The 17,485-nt window shown below is 38.9% G+C and overlaps 1 protein-coding gene across 2 annotated transcripts in view; it reads right to left on the bottom strand.

Annotated features, from left to right (window-relative positions):
- The window catches only part of LOC131679245 (dual 3',5'-cyclic-AMP and -GMP phosphodiesterase 11), a 422,056-nt gene extending 405,233 nt beyond the window's left edge, over window positions 1-16,823 (bottom strand). For both annotated transcript variants that reach the window (XM_058959936.1, XM_058959937.1), the window contains exon 1: window positions 16,772-16,823. The gene's annotated coding sequence lies outside the window, so the exon portion shown is untranslated. The remainder of the gene's footprint in view (window positions 1-16,771) is intronic.
- Between the last annotated feature and the right edge of the window lie 662 nt (window positions 16,824-17,485).

The raw sequence follows: 17,485 nt of genomic DNA, 5'->3' as shown, positions 1-17,485 counted from the left end.
CTCCTTAGCAACTGTGGCGCATTATTGCCGGATTGACCTTTGTCTGCCCTGCATGAAGGTTGACCGGAGAGTTTGACTGGTTTGATTTGTCCTCTACAGCGAGAACGGTCGGTAATTCGATTCCTTTTAGTTTAACGATTATCTTTCCCCTGTCGGTGAACCGGCACCGTATACTTCACTGGTTCCCGGGGTCAGGGCCGGCGGAACACCTTTTTCCCGAGTGGGTAGTAAGATTCGGCGTGATTTCTCTACGTACTGACGAAAGTTCTGATATAGCGTGTGTAAATGAAAATTCCCTGATAATCACTCCATTCTTTTAAATTTCGTTGCATTAATTTTCCGTTCCCTGCTATAAAACCTTCCTTTTGCGAGTACTGAAGCCCGCATGATAGTGTTGATTAATGGGAAGGTATCTCCGACGACTGACATCCTTTCAGGCTTTGTGGAGGTCAATTTGAATATTTCTTCGATGGCAAAAATAATACCGATAAGTCTAATTTTCGATACATATTCTATCTAATATATATATATATATATATATATATATATATATATATATATATATATATATATATATATATATATATATATATATATATATATATATATATATATATATATATATATATATATATATATATATATATATATATATATATATATATATATATATATATATATATATATATATATATATATATATATATATATATATATATATATATATATATATATATATATATATATATATATATATATACAGGGTGTTTGGTTCATGGTTAAGAATCTCTCGGGGGGTGATAGACTGCCATATTTGGAGAAAAAAATTGTTCTACACATACTATCAAATCTCAACCGTTACAGAGTTATTGAACTTTTGTGTAAAAAACTTATTTGTCTTAAAATACCTCTAACTTTAAAAGTATACTTTGTATTTTAAATGTTTTAGTTCCATTCGAAAGGTGAGAAAATTTCGCATTGAGTGATGCCCCTTCATGTTTCAGCTAATGAGTTTAAGTAGCCTTTTCAAAGTAATTTATTGAAAATTAAACAATTTTAAACGATTTTTGTTCATTTCTTGAAAATCTTAATAGTTAACCTCATCATTTTAATAATTAAGATTGTTAGTCTTGATGAGCTGCTTAATTCGTTCTTTGACATGATACACTTACCTTTTCTTATTTTCATGATTTTGGGTTATTCAACTTGGATATTTTTATCTCATTTTCACTAGTACCAGCTCTAATTGAAAAAAATAGGCACTTATTGTACTTTTTTTCTTTTTATTCGAAAGCCAGGAAAATTTTACAGTGAAAAATGTATCAATACCTTTCAGTTAAGTGAATTTAGTATTCTTTTAAAAGTAAATTAGTTTAAAGTTAGTGCTATTATTAGCATTTTCGTTAATTTTCTTAAAATAGTAAATAATAAACATCACCATTATTATCATGGAAATAATGCATCTCAGCAAGTTCTACAGTTCTTTCTTTGACTCCATTCAATTATCTCTTTTGGTTTCGACGCAAAATCGTTTTTATCACATCGTTTTATATGCAAAAATAATGATTTCGAACCCACTACATTTGTAGCGAGCTCATGCTGTGTTAACTATTAAATAGCAGCAAAATGAAAAGAGACATAGACAAAGTGTCTAATAAAAAGTTATAGAGAACATTAAGGGGCATCAAATGAACAATAGTAACGATAAATTTTGTTGATTAATAATTAGAATAATAAAAAAAAACTCTCCAAAAAACACAAATTTTGAGTTATTTCGTTAGTAAAAAATCATTTAGTACACTTAACTAAAAGATATTTGTACATACACTGATAGGACATTTTCTCAGCTTTCCAATGAAATCTTGTAAATAACGATATAAATCATATTTTTTAGATTAGAGTCTTTTAAGCACTTGCAAGTCGGTTACAGGAAAAGTATAGTAATGAAATTACAAAGAAATAAGAAGAGATAGAAATATGACGTCCAAGAACAAATTATGAATCGTCCTAAAACCCAACTTTTGAATAATGGATATTGCTATAATCATACTTCATTATTTCGAGAAAATTGGCAAAAACCTCCTCAAAAACACTAACTTTTAACTACTTTACAGCTAAAAGGTAATTAGAACTAATTATTTAAAAGATATGAGAACACCATTCAATAGGAAATTTTCTCACCTTTCGAATGGAACTGAAACATTTAAAATACAAAGTATACTTTTAAAGTTAGAGGTATTTTAAGCCAAATAAGTTTTTTACACAAAAAGTTAAATAACTCTGTAACGGTTGAGATTTGATAGTATGTGTAGAACATTTTTTTCTCCAAATATGGCAGTCTATCACCCCTCGAGAGATTCTTAACCATGAACCAAACACCCTGTATATATATATATATATATATATATATATATATATATATATATATATATATATATATATATATATATATATATATATATATATATATATATATATATATATATATATATATATATATATATATATATATATATATATATATATATATATATATATATATATATATATATATATATATATATATATATATATATATATATATATATATATATATATATATATATATATATATATATATATATATATATATATATATATATATATATATATATATATATATATATATATATATATATATATATATATATATATATATATATATATATATATATATATTCCCCCTATAATTTATATGCGGGATATGTCGACAGTTCATTCGGAGTCTCTCCACAGAAGACAAAGTTTTCTTGATTCTCTCCCATTGTTTGCAACGACGGCAGCTCATTCCCCCTGGTACAAAAGGGCAAACAAGTAGACGAGCCCCGTTTAAATGAACAAATCCGGCGAAAGGCTCAAAATGAAGCTGATGGAAAATAAATTTTCTTATACTCCTCGATTTTTGATTTTTGCTGAACGCAATTGCTTGCATACCAGAACTTTCACTGACTGACGCTCGGGGATCTATTTCGCAATTAAGGCCCTTCTCGGAAACTACACCATCAATCTCTACTTCCCGGACGGGTACGTAGACGAAATACTGTTTCGTACGCGGTCAAGTGTTGTTTAGTTAGATCACATTATATATATATATATATATATATATATATATATATATATATATATATATATATATATATATATATATATATATATATATATATATATATATATATAAATATATATATATATATATATATATATATATATATATATATATATATATATATATATATATATATATATAACGTGATCTAACTAAACAACACTTGACCGCGTACGAAACAGTATTTCGTCTACGTACCCGTCCGGGAAGTAGAGATTGATGGTATAGTTTCCGAGAGGGGTCTTAATTGCGAAATAGGGGGTGGCTCCTTCCAGATCCCCGAGCGTCAGTCAGTGAAAGTTCTGGTATGCAAGCAATTGCGTTCAGCAAAAATCGAGGAGTATAAGAAAATTTATTTTCCATCAGCTTCATTTTGAGCCTTTCGCCGGATTTGTTCATTTAAACGGGGCTCGTCTACTTGTTTGCCCTTTTGTACCAGGGGAAATGAACTGCCGTCGTTGCAAACAATGGGAGAGAATCAAGAAAACTTTTTCTTCTGTGGAGAGACTCCGAATGAACTGTCGACATATCCCGCATATAAATTATAGGAGGAAAACTGAAGCATTCTTTTGAGAAACGCTGGAAAGAAATGTTAAAGAAAGCACCGGTCACGACTAATTTCTACGTTTCCTTGTTCACTAAAGAGCAAGATTCTGACAATCCCGTCGAGGGAATATCTTCTGCCTATAAGTGTTCGAAAGAGGAGAATCATTTCCTCCCCTAAGTTTCCTTGTACTTTATCGCAACAAAAACATTTCACGTAGATTCACATTCAAATGATAGACGTTTCGCGATGAAATTATAATAATAAACGTAATAATTGTTTTTCAAACACACAAATTTATCTAGCAGCAAAGATACTCGTGCTAAGCATTCTCCCCACAAAACTTATCGTTGCATATTTCCCTACGAGCATGTCCACATCGTTACATTTCCAAGTAGGCGCTTCGATCGATGGAGCAAGGAAAGCACTCTTTGTTTTTTTTCTGGAGAAAATCTTAGATAGATTCTTTATGTTAAAATTGTTCCCTATTACCTAATACAAATATTAGTTTGAGTTTTTTCGCATTGTTCTATTCCGGGTAATTAGAAAAGTGGCCCTTAGATTAGAATGATAATGAGAAGGCGGACACTTAGGCATTAGAAGGTAATACTTGTGAAAGATCGTGCAGCTTTAACGAATTTTTCAGTATTTCTTGTCAGACAAATTTCATGGGATAAGGGAAGTTTAGGAATCGCAAAGGCATCAACCAACCTTGGTTGAAAAGGAAGGATGAAGGTCGTGACTTCCTGTGAGTGACATCTCGGGTCCTATCCAATCATTATACGTTGAATGTGCATCACCGGCGTATTGGGGTCGTGGAGAGCGTTTTCTGCGCTTGGAGTGACAGCTATCGCGACATTAAGCATGTTGTCTGATCGTGCACCTAGTGTTCTAGCACCAGACCCGTTAGCACCCGTTAAACGAATCCCTTCGGCCTGGGTCTAGTCCAAAATGTGCTGGGTATCCTCCAAACTTATTTATTTCTTCTCTTTTAGTTGCCTTTCTAACAGCTACCTACAAATATCCCAAGAGTTCCCAGCGGATCCAAGGAGGCCAGTCGGCGATCCGGTTCATGATGTCCTGATAGTGATCTTTCGTTTGCCACAAAGCTACAAGTTTTTTTCCCTGTCCTTTTTGTCCGCCTTCTCCTCGCTTTTGCTGATACGGTCACTGCTAATGATGTTGTGTAACGGAGGATTTTTTCTATTCGAATACTCGGTTGAATGAACCACTTCGCTTAAGCGCCAAGCAAGCAAAAGGATTGCTTGCATGCGAAGAGGCAAGATTTTATACCCGGCGAGACTCCTCAAGGCGAGTCCTTCAAAATACAACCGAACCGACGAATCGATCCACCGCACAAGCTCCAAATCCTACCAGCTAGACCGGATAATCAATGGGGAACCCTGAAGTGAACGCATGCAATTTAAAACACTATAATCCTTTCTCTTCTCTATCGACAGCCAGGATTAGACGAAAAGCTATTTATATTTCAGTTTTTCCAGTTCTCGGTTCTTCATTACCGACATCGCATTCTAAAAATATCTCATCTAATTCCTATTTTGGTAGCTACCGTGAACCTCTGTTAACTTGTCCCTCCTATCAATTATTCACAACGATTGATTGGCCTCTTTTCGGGTTTGCGCCCATTATGCTTCACCCATTGTAAATGGTGGTTTCAATATACAGAACTAGTACCGCTAACACATGCTAATTTAAAAGATCTGACCTGTTTTTCACGTTTGTAGTGCGCTGCCGTTGACGGTCCTGCTGCTCGACGAAATGCTGTCAGTGGTTTGTGTCACCACTATGGCGGTTTAATATCTGCTCCCACGTGTGCACACGGTTTTGGACGATGGCGGGCCCGCTGAGTCTACTCACGAGTACTGCTTCGAGGCCAACAATGGAGCGTATACGGCAATTGACCACCGACATACACCCCGGAAGTAGTGGCACCTTCCAATGGCCCGTAGATGCGCAGAGGCGTGATCACTAACCCGCCGCGAGACCAGCTACAAGCGGACGAGTCTTCGGATCTTCCCAGAGACCACGCGGCGTGCGTAATCTCCTACACCTACCAGAACGAAACACCTTCGCTTGAAGGATATTCGGTCCTTCAAGCGGAAAATTCATTTTACTATTATAGGTCAGATCGTCTAACAAGATTTGTTCTTAGTTACCTTGACCTCGAGCAGAAAATAGGTACTGATTTGAAGGCGACTTGAAACCAGTTGTCGCTTTTCCTAACGAGAAACATTCAAGTTGATTTACAAACGGCAAATTATAGTATGTAAAACTCACTTGCTATAGCGTAAATTTGGGCCTTGGGCCTAGATCACGTACTCAACCACTATATAATATCTCGTTTTCTGTAAATTACAATTTAATTACTATCTTCCGTTTTGTTTTCAGAATAAAACTCACATGTCTTATTTCGACTGGCTAACAACCATTTGCTTTACTAACTTCCACTTAATTTTCGGGACTATGTCCGTTCACTGTGCCGATCGAATCGAGAAAGAACGATACTTTTAATCTAATGATGGCCTACAAGCCTTGGCCATTTCGTAACCGCGGGGTTCCCAACCCCACCCAATTAGTGATACCCTCGACCTCAAATGTCAAAATTCCTTTTCATTTCATAAACATTGGCTATACTGCCTACTTTCAGATCGGAGGGCTGTGCACTGCTTCACGATCCGTGTAAATTGGGTGATTACAATTCTCGCCACCCACACCGCTGCGGTAGACTAAAGGTACTCGAATTTCCAATCTAGTCTCTTATATACAAGCGAGTTACCTTTTAGCTCTCCCGTAGCCCGCAAAGTGGTAAATTCAACGCATTTAAATTTTAAATAAAAGTATTATAGTTCTCCTCTTGTAACCACGTTACATTACCCCCATCTAATTCAACAAAAAAAAATTCACGGGATTTTTTTTTAAAGATTCCAAATTAAGTTGCTACTTACATTGTATACTTGTATATTAATCTATGATTCATTATCATTGTTGGACCATCTGAAATTCTCGAACCATCTCCTCGAATATTTTTCTTCTCTCCTTGCACACTTACTAAACTTCATCCATTCCTTTGCTCACGCAATTCCGAAATTCTACTATCATGCACATCCTTTCCGTTACTATTTACACTATCTTCGTTGGACCACCATTCAAAACTGCACCTCTTCCCTCACCATTTAATACCTTATCCACTCTATTGTTAACTCGCTGGTTAACTAATAATACTAGCCTTCGCTGGCTATATTCAGATCACAATCCGAAAAACGACCGACTACGACAAACAAACTGTTTTTGCATCAAGTAACAACTCGATCAAATACTCTCGTGGTATACCCCCGACGAACGAACTCAAACTGAAACCAATTGTTTCTTACATCCGAATCACAATTCGAATTCAACTGCCCCAATCAACCTTAAACAACTCCACCTTTTTTCCCTATTTCCTTTAAACCTAAGTGGTCCAACTCCTCACGCCTCTACTGTGCCTTACTATCAAACCTTTCGACCTGTTGAGATCTCTCCCTGCTACTTCTACTTTATCGATTCAATTTTCAGTCTCGTCGCGTTTTTCTATCCGAGTGCCTGTTTTCCACTATTTATTTTTAGTTTTCCCACTTTCTTCGGGGAAAATGGGGACTAAATGCAGTGAAAATCTTTTTCCAGTGCTGTGTTATTGTGGACGAGGTGAGTTGGTCATTTATTTTCTGCCTTTAAGTGAAAATATAAGACAAACACCTTTATTTATTTTCAGCGAACCGGGCTATGGCAAAATGGATTGGGGTCAATGTACTATGACATGGATATATGTAATTGCTTGATATTATTGGTGAGTAGCTACTAGTTTCGACTAACGCCAAATTATTCTATATCAGCAATAGAATTTAATGCTAGTTCCTAGTTTTAACCTACTCTAACAAAGTTCCTTATCTCCTACTTAAGTAATTCCCAATACCAATGTTTTTTACTTCATTTTTTTTTCGAACTACCTGCTTAGTAAATAACCGATATGTACATTATTTACATATTTGCCTACTGGCGTTCCAAAACCGTTGTTTTGTGTGTTTGAGCCTCTAGAGTTCTTGTTTATATACATAGCTTGACGTTGTTCTCGATCTAGGGCACCTACATTACGGGTTTGTTTACCTTTTTTGGCCTAACCCGGTTAGTAGAACGGGTACCTTTCTTATAAGAATTGGTGTTTTTAATCAAAATTTAATAATTTTAATTTGCAATAGGCTAGAGCGCACTACTTAGATTTGTAATAGTGGTTCTGAATTTTAGTTTTAAATTATTTCTTTTGAAGATCAGCGGATCTGTAAACTCCAAGCTTATGTCCATTTAGGTCTTCCAACTCAAAACAGTTCGATCCTAGTTTTGCCACAATTTTAGCTGGCGAATAGGTGTCTGCAAGCTTTGCATTGAATCCTTTCGCTTTGTTGGACAAAAAATGATTTTTTTTCAAAATAATTTCTCCAATTTGGAACTCAATTGGTTTTGCGTTCGATCGAAGATTATAATATTTTTTATATTTTTCATATGCTTTTTTTAAATTGATTCGAACTTTTTCAAATATTTCCTTTTTCTCATCGCTTATTTCTTTTGAACTATAATCTACATCCTCTCCTACTTCTCTCATTTTTGAGTATTCGTCCCCCGAACTAATATAATTCCTTCCATAATTGATGAAATACGGCGTGAACTCCGTGGACTCATGAACTGATGTTCGAATGGCCATCGCAATTTTTTGAAGGTTTTCATCCCATTCTTTTTGTTCTTGTTTTAGATACGTCCGGATTGCTGCTACAATTACCCGATTCACTCGCTCTGTGGGATTGTTAGCTGGGTGGTAGTTAGCGTTTTTCCAATGATTTACGTGGTACTTCTTCAGCAGTGAAGCGAAAAGGTTCGATTTGAACTGTGGTCCATTATCTGAGATCAGTATCTCCGGGACCCCAAAGAGGAGGAATATCATTGATTCTATGAAGGCTACAAGCTGCCCCGTCTTTGCTTCTCTCATTGGTTGGATGATCACAAATTTGGAGAATTGGTCGGTAATAACTAGAAGCATTGTGTTGCCCTTCTTTGACCTTGGAAATGGTCCCATATAATCCACAGATATCATTTGCCACGGCATTGTAGCTAGTTTTTGACGGCCCATGTTCGGAACACGAGCGGCATTTGGATGTTTCGCCGTTTTGCAGGTTTGGCAGCCACGACAGAAACGCTTGATTCCCTCGCACATCCCGGGCCAGTAATACTTTTCACGGATTTTTCGCATCGTCTTGTAGTACCCAAAATGAGCAATACTGTGTTCTTCTTCCATGATTTTGATTCGGTCATTCTTTGGAGGAATATATTTCCAGTCAAAGCGCGGATCCTCCGGGTTGCAGCTCGGAATATATTTATAGATGTTCCCTCGAACGACCTTGAAGTCCTTATACTTCTGCTCGTTCTTAACGACCTCCGTTTTTAGGTTTTCCAAGTCGAGATCAACGGTAAGTATATCTACCTCCTTTACCGCTCTGGACAGCGCATCGGCTATAATGTTTAATTTTCCTTTTCTATATTCTAGCACCATATTATGTTGCTGTAGTTTTAACGCCCATCGAGCGAGTCTCGCGGAGTTTCCTTCTACGCTAATTTTATTGAGCCACTTTAAAGATTGAGCATCAGTCACTACTTTGAACTGCGTGCCCTCTACGTAGTGACGGAATTTTTCGATGGCCAAAATCACTGCCAGGCATTCTCGTTCAGTTGCGGAGTACTTTTTCTGAGCCGACGAAAATTTTTTGGAGAAGAATGCGATTGGACGCCTTACCCCATTCTGGTATTGAACCAAGACTGCTCCAGCTGCCACCAAGGAAGCATCCGATTCAATGACGAATTGGAGACTGAAATCAGGATTTGCCAAAACAGGGGGTGACGTGAGTATGCTTTTTATTTCATTAAACGCATTGTCCGCCTCTTCTGTCCAAATTATTTTCGTTTTACATTTTTTTAACAAGTCCGTGATTGGTGCTAATACGGAGCTATAATTGGGTATAAACTGTTTATAGAACCCAACCATTCCCATTAACCTTTGAACTTCCTTCAGCGTTTTGGGTAAAGGGTAACTGAGGATTGGTTCGAGCTTCGAGCTATCGATAGAGACGCCCTCTTCCGATAGGATGTAACCTAGGTAGGATATCCTTTTTCTACAAAATTTGGATTTCTCCACGCTTATCGACAAGTTGGCTCTGTCCAATCTGTCCGCCACTATTGTTAGCAACCTAAGATGCTCTGCCATGGTTTTAGATGTTACGACTATGTCGTCCAGGTACACAAACACCTGTGGCTCCAGGTCGTATCCAAGAACTTTGTTCATTAACTTGGTCTGAGTTACTGGAGCTCCTGTCAACCCAAAAGGCATAACCTTGAACCGATATAGATGTTTTCCGGCCCTGAATGAGGTGTAATCTCTACTTTCCTTTGCTAGTGGGATCTGCCAGTAGGCTTTTGAGAGATCTATGACTGAGAAGTAGTTTGCCTTCTCAATTCTTCCCAGAATCAATTGCATGTCCGGAAATGGGTATGCTTCCTTCTTTGTGGCTTCATTCACCCTTCTACAGTCCAGACACAGTCTCCATTCTCCCGACGATTTCTTTACCGGTAACAATGGGTTACACCAATCTGATTCTGACTCTTCAATGACATCTAGTTCCTTCATACGAGATATTTCCTTTTCCATTTCCTTTTGGATGGCCGGTGACCATCGATATCTCGGTGGCCTTTTCGGCTTTTCTCCGGGAATTAAGTCGATTTTGTGCTCCAGTACGTCAGTTCTTCCTAGACGTCCATTGCCTTTTAGCTTGTTCACGATCTCTAGGAGGTCCGTTTTTTCCTTTACTGTTAACTGATGCTCGGTCTCAATTTCCGTTATTTTTTCCCCGTTTGGATATTCTATGGATGGTAACTCCAGGCTTAAATCTTCTTCACTCTCAGTTGGTTTAATTGCGTCGGCGGCCGGTTCCACCATGAAGTCTATTTGCTTCTCTTCTGAGAAAAACTGTTCAACGAAGTTAATGGACAACTCTTCGTCTGTTATTCCGTTCGTTAGAACTTTTGAAAATTTTCCATTTTCGTCGATTGCGGGCATGATCTTGAACGCCTTCCAGAAATCATTTCCTAATATCAACGTTTTGGCAATATTGGGAACGAATAATGTTGGAATGATTTTGGTCATTCCCCTGAAAGTATACGGAATGCAAATTGAACTTAGGCTTTTATGGGTAGTGCCATCAGCCGTTTTAATTCGTAAGTTGGTTGGCGAGGTTTTAAAATTATGCCTCTCGACTAAATCGATGCTACTCAAAATGCTTACCGCTGCCCCTGAATCTAGCAGTCCTTCAGTTTTAGTCCCCAGAATCGACACATTGATGTGTGGGCATCGGTTTTCCTTGATGTTGATGTTCATCACGTGAGAAAATTTATCGAAAATCGTAATTGTGGGAGATTTCGTACCAGTAGTGGAAAGCGGACTCCCTAATTGCTTCCCCTGTATTCGTTTTTTGGGGTCCTTGCCCCCCCTTTTTGGTGGTCGCTAGGACAATTTGACAATACCACATCGGGTCTACCACAGACGTGGCAGAATATACGTTTTCCTTTTTGGCAATTCCTCCAGAAATGTCCATATTGGTTGCAGTTCCAACATAGGATGTTGTTGTCCGTTGTTGGTACCACTGGTTGATTTTCGTCCGTTTGATTTGTCAGGCGCTTTTCTCGTTGGGGTCGAACTCGGTTCACCGCATTAACTTCTTCCCCATGATCGCTGTCTTCGGGTTCCACATCTTCCAAGTTGTTAACAGCATAGGGTCTGATCTTCGGAGCGTAAGATCTGTACACCGACTTATCGAGCTCGTAGCAGAGACTACAAAGTGCTTCGACGTTCAATTGAGTAATGTTCAAAAACGCAAAGTGCGGACGGTACCAGTCCTTCATGTTTTCGAATAGTACGTCCAATTTTGTTTTTTCATCTATTGGTTGTGACATCTGCTGACAGAGTCTTTCGATTTCCCCTAAGTAGGCTACGAAAGTTTCATTTGGAAGCTGTTTTCGGTCTCTGATTTGTCGCTCTAGTACCTTATCTTTGTTCGGCACTTCGAAACGTATCCGCAAATGATACTTAAGTACTGCCCACGAAGTAAATTTGCTGCTAAATGTGTAATACCAAATTTCCGCTGGCGATTCTGGTTTAAACAAAAAATTAGCCTTACTCAGTAATTCCGCATCCGAAATTTGGTTGTTTTTAGCGAGTATTTCCACCCTTTTAACAAATTCTTCTACGGTCATGCCTCTCTGTTCACCACTGAACCGAATTTGCCATTTGTTAATCGGGGTTCGGAAACAGTTCTCTCTTTCCATGCCCGCCAAATGATTTGTCCGATTCCGTGGTTGTGACTCATTTCTTGAAAAGAAATCTCCTACGTTACGAGAGGGTACCCCGGCTCCGCTTCCCCGAAAATTCGATGCCACTCCCGGATTGTGAATGGGCCGCTCCAATTGCGGTGGTACTAGCGGATTTGTAACCATTGAAAAATTCATTCGGTCACACGCTTGTAGAAATGGTCGGTCTCCATCGTTTCTCTCTTGTGTATCTATATTCTGTCTATCCTGGTTCGTCAATAAGTTCTGCATACTTTGCCTAAGTTCTTCCATCCTTTGGTCTAACTGGTTTGAAAGTACCTCCTCTACGATACGGCTGACGTCGGCTCTAGACAAGGCGTGTTCGACCTCTTCCGATAAGCGAGATAGCTCAGCGCTTCCCTCACTCACAAGGTCTTGGTCGAGCTGACGTTGACCGCCTATCGCTGCAGCGGACAACGGGTTCGGCCGAGAGTCCCCAAAAACAGTTTCCCCAGGTTGGTTTATGTCTGGAGGGCCCCTCTGTTCTTGCCTCTGAGAGAGTATTGGGTTTTGTAGTCGTCGTTGCCAATTCAAGGTTTCTTGATGATTTCGGTCCCGCGCTCTTTGTTCGAATTCATACTGCAGATGGGGTATCCGTGCGATCGATTGCTGTTGTTGCGGATTCTTCATACCTTCGTCAAGTTGCGGTAGTTGTTGTCGGGGGTTCTGCAGTTGACCTTGGAAGCTTCTAGGTTGACTTTCTCGGACCTGCTGCTGTCTCTGCCCTTGCCCTAGCTGAGATATCGGAGGGCCGGTGGGAGTACCTTGTCTGTTGAATGCCGTTGGATCATGATTTGCTATCGGTCCTACCTCCGTGGACCGGGGGACCTGTGGCGGTGGGGGGAACTCCAGGGATGGATCCCGAGGAACTGTACCTAGACCGACTGGTAGCGATCTCCTCCCGATGGTTGATCTCCTGAGTTCGGAAATTTGGTCCTCCGAAGTTGCAAAAACATCGTAAATTAGTTCCACCTCCTCGAGCAAATCCTCCTTAACCTTAACTTGGTAGCTATCCATCGCATTCGAACGTAAGATACGTAACCGTACATGCCTCAATCTCGACATAAGTTGTCTCGTTCGACCATATATCTGCAGCTCTTGACGTACTGTGGTTAGCTTTATTTGTATTACGGTAAGATCGTCCAAAACGGTTTTATGGGAGTGAATGACTTTCGAATTATGAATTTCATCCAATTGTGCTTTTCTAAGTGCTTGCCTCTGATCGTCTAAGCTATAAGCCGATAAGTTCAAGCCTCTGAGATTAAGTTCGTAGCTGATCTCATCCGGCAATAAATCATTGGGATTCAGGTAGGTTCCCAGGCCTACTTGATTCATAACGTATGACATTTTCCAATCCCAATCCCACAACCAATGTATATAATATCAAATTCAGTTTGTTATAAGTTTCTTTGAAAAATAAAAAAAACACCAATTCCAATAATAACACTCAATTTCTGTGTTGCAGTGCGTGGGTAGAATCTATAACCCTAAATTATACCCAATTCCACTAAATTTCTATAAACCTAAATTATGCCCAATTCCTCTAAATGTCTGTTCTAGAAAATGTACCGAATAATTCACTTAAATTTCTTATTGCAGATTTCAGTCCAACTCAATACTCAAACCTAAACGTAAGTAGAACCTTAATTTGATCACTAATTGTAAAGGAATTTGAAACAACCGCAAAATTTTCACGCGATCTACTTTACCATACGCTGCCCCACGTTGGGCGCCAAATGTAACGGAGGATTTTTTCTATTCGAATACTCGGTTGAATGAACCACTTCGCTTAAGCGCCAAGCAAGCAAAAGGATTGCTTGCATGCGAAGAGGCAAGAATTTATACCCGGCGAGACTCCTCAAGGCGAGTCCTTCAAAATACAACCGAACCGACGAATCGATCCACCGCACAAGCTCCAAATCCTACCAGCTAGACCGGATAATCAATGGGGAACCCTGAAGTGAACGCATGCAATTTAAAACACTATAATCCTTTCTCTTCTCTATCGACAGCCAGGATTAGACGAAAAGCTATTTATATTTCAGTTTTTCCAGTTCTCGGTTCTTCATTACCGACATCGCATTCTAAAAATATCTCATCTAATTCCTATTTTGGTAGCTACCGTGAACCTCTGTTAACTTGTCCCTCCTATCAATTATTCACAACGATTGATTGGCCTCTTTTCGGGTTTGCGCCCATTATGCTTCACCCATTGTAAATGGTGGTTTCAATATACAGAACTAGTACCGCTAACACATGCTAATTTAAAAGATCTGACCTGTTTTTCACGTTTGTAGTGCGCTGCCGTTGACGGTCCTGCTGCTCGACGAAATGCTGTCAGTGGTTTGTGTCACCACTATGGCGGTTTAATATCTGCTCCCACGTGTGCACACGGTTTTGGACGATGGCGGGCCCGCTGAGTCTACTCACGAGTACTGCTTCGAGGCCAACAATGGAGCGTATACGGCAATTGACCACCGACATACACCCCGGAAGTAGTGGCACCTTCCAATGGCCCGTAGATGCGCAGAGGCGTGATCACTAACCCGCCGCGAGACCAGCTACAAGCGGACGAGTCTTCGGATCTTCCCAGAGACCACGCGGCGTGCGTAATCTCCTACACCTACCAGAACGAAACACCTTCGCTTGAAGGATATTCGGTCCTTCAAGCGGAAAATTCATTTTACTATTATAGGTCAGATCGTCTAACAAGATTTGTTCTTAGTTACCTTGACCTCGAGCAGAAAATAGGTACTGATTTGAAGGCGACTTGAAACCAGTTGTCGCTTTTCCTAACGAGAAACATTCAAGTTGATTTACAAACGGCAAATTATAGTATGTAAAACTCACTTGCTATAGCGTAAATTTGGGCCTTGGGCCTAGATCACGTACTCAACCACTATATAATATCTCGTTTTCTGTAAATTACAATTTAATTACTATCTTCCGTTTTGTTTTCAGAATAAAACTCACATGTCTTATTTCGACTGGCTAACAACCATTTGCTTTACTAACTTCCACTTAATTTTCGGGACTATGTCCGTTCACTGTGCCGATCGAATCGAGAAAGAACGATACTTTTAATCTAATGATGGCCTACAAGCCTTGGCCATTTCGTAACCGCGGGGTTCCCAACCCCACCCAATTAGTGATACCCTCGACCTCAAATGTCAAAATTCCTTTTCATTTCATAAACATTGGCTATACTGCCTACTTTCAGATCGGAGGGCTGTGCACTGCTTCACGATCCGTGTAAATTGGGTGATTACAATTCTCGCCACCCACACCGCTGCGGTAGACTAAAGGTACTCGAATTTCCAATCTAGTCTCTTATATACAAGCGAGTTACCTTTTAGCTCTCCCGTAGCCCGCAAAGTGGTAAATTCAACGCATTTAAATTTTAAATAAAAGTATTATAGTTCTCCTCTTGTAACCACGTTACAGTTGGAATCAACATCTTTATAGAAAGTCTATTGATTGTCTAGTGATTGTTTAGCCTTGTTTCAATTTTTAATCATAATGTTGAAAAAATAAAAATTGTATATCTTGTCCTTAAAAATATTTCTAACTGCTTCTCATAGTATGAATAAAATTGCATTAATATTTTTGTCTAACGATCTGAACTCCTTGTTTTAAGATGTAGATGTGTCAAAATGTATCCCCAGGAGTATAAATATAAAAAATAATTCCAAATTTCAAACAAATCCTTATTATTATGCCATATTCTCAAGAAATTCAAATTGTAAAGCAAATAAATTAGTATCTGAATAAAAATATGAAATCGTTTTACATCGAGAATTTCAGATGCAAGAATTTTGTGCGCAAGACACATACGTAGTTAATCTCAGGTTTTGGTTTCTTCCAAACCTTCGAGTGGGTAATTCTCCCCTTGGTAATTTTCGAGTGGGTAGTACTACCCATACTACCCGCGCATTCTGCCGGCCCTGCCCGGGGTTGGCACTTTTTGACGATTTCAACTTGTATGAGCGTCTGTTCGATGCCGTGGTTGGTCACTTTCTGTTCTTCTCCAATGCCCACATTCGTCGCTCGACCAAAACAAACCTATAGAACCGCATCTGTCATCGCTGTGACGCGGCATGATCAGCAAACTTATTGCGGCAAGATGAGAGCGGAGGGCTACCTAAATTCTATCTGCAAAAGTTAACCACGAAAACTACACCTATTTGATCTAATAACAACGTTCATGTATGTATAACAATTTAAATACAATTTAACTCGAAAACGCGAACGACGGTGGGTTAAGTTTTATAAACCAATACACGCTACGGATTGAATAATCAAATTTAAATATTTTTCCAACGAGTGTTACTCTTGGCGGGTTACAAGATGGTTGAAAACTCTAAGCACCTTGGTCTGAATAAAGATTCAGAGAAAGATTATAGGTTATATAGCTTCAATTAAAAGTTATTCAAAAATAATGTGCCCCATCTCCAATAGGCTCGTTATCTTATCTCGTCGAACTGAATAGAATGGCACCCACTCTTTGAAAATCTCCGTCGAGTTTATAAATTAATAATTAAAAAAGTAGGTGACATATCCGGCGTGAACAGGAACCAAACTAAATTAAATTAATGGTTCAACAAATTTGATGTAATTCTTACCTTGCCCTCGAAAGATTCAATCAAGTCCAAGCCAATCACTGCAGTGTCGAATCTGAAAATTGAGAAAAACAGTAGGTTTTAGGATATTTTCAAATTTACTAGTACGAAAACATTACTAATCCATAGTAGTAACTGCACCTCTTTAAATGGATGCATGCAGAGCTTTCGTGACGATTGCTACTTGCTGGATAAAGGTGTCAGCACCATCACTGAAAAAGCTTTCACCACGGTTCTTTTTGGTGAAAGAATTCCCCATCATATCCCGAGCGAAGCGTGTATGTATGTATTACCGAGCAACGCATTTGAAGCGACACCGACATCGCAAATCTTTTCTAGCACGCTCTTCTCTGCTGTTTTGTCACGCGTTGGCTCGAACCACAGTCAGCTGACTGTGCTGGTGCTGTTAGCAGTGATTCTATGCAGGGGTATGGCGCGATGGGGAAGGGTGTGACATCTAATCGGTCAAACTCGATCGAGAACCACAGATACCTGAGCTAGTTGACAACGATTTTACACAATTCGTTACGGTCGAGTTCGAAACTACAGCAAACAAATATTAGCACTGGCTGAGATGGGGAAACACCGGTCCATCAGCGGGATCGGTATCGAAATCCAATCGGATGGTTATGACACATGGATATGACGGACAGACGTTGCCAGTCACTGCTACCGGGAGTCAAGTGAGCAAATATACCATCTGAACTAATTTGAATT

The sequence above is a fragment of the Topomyia yanbarensis genome, chromosome 2 (genome assembly GCF_030247195.1).
Source record: "Topomyia yanbarensis strain Yona2022 chromosome 2, ASM3024719v1, whole genome shotgun sequence".
Lineage (NCBI taxonomy): Eukaryota > Metazoa > Arthropoda > Insecta > Diptera > Culicidae > Topomyia > Topomyia yanbarensis.
Note: the sequence above shows the minus strand (reverse complement) of the source record. Positions and strands in the feature narration are given on the sequence as shown.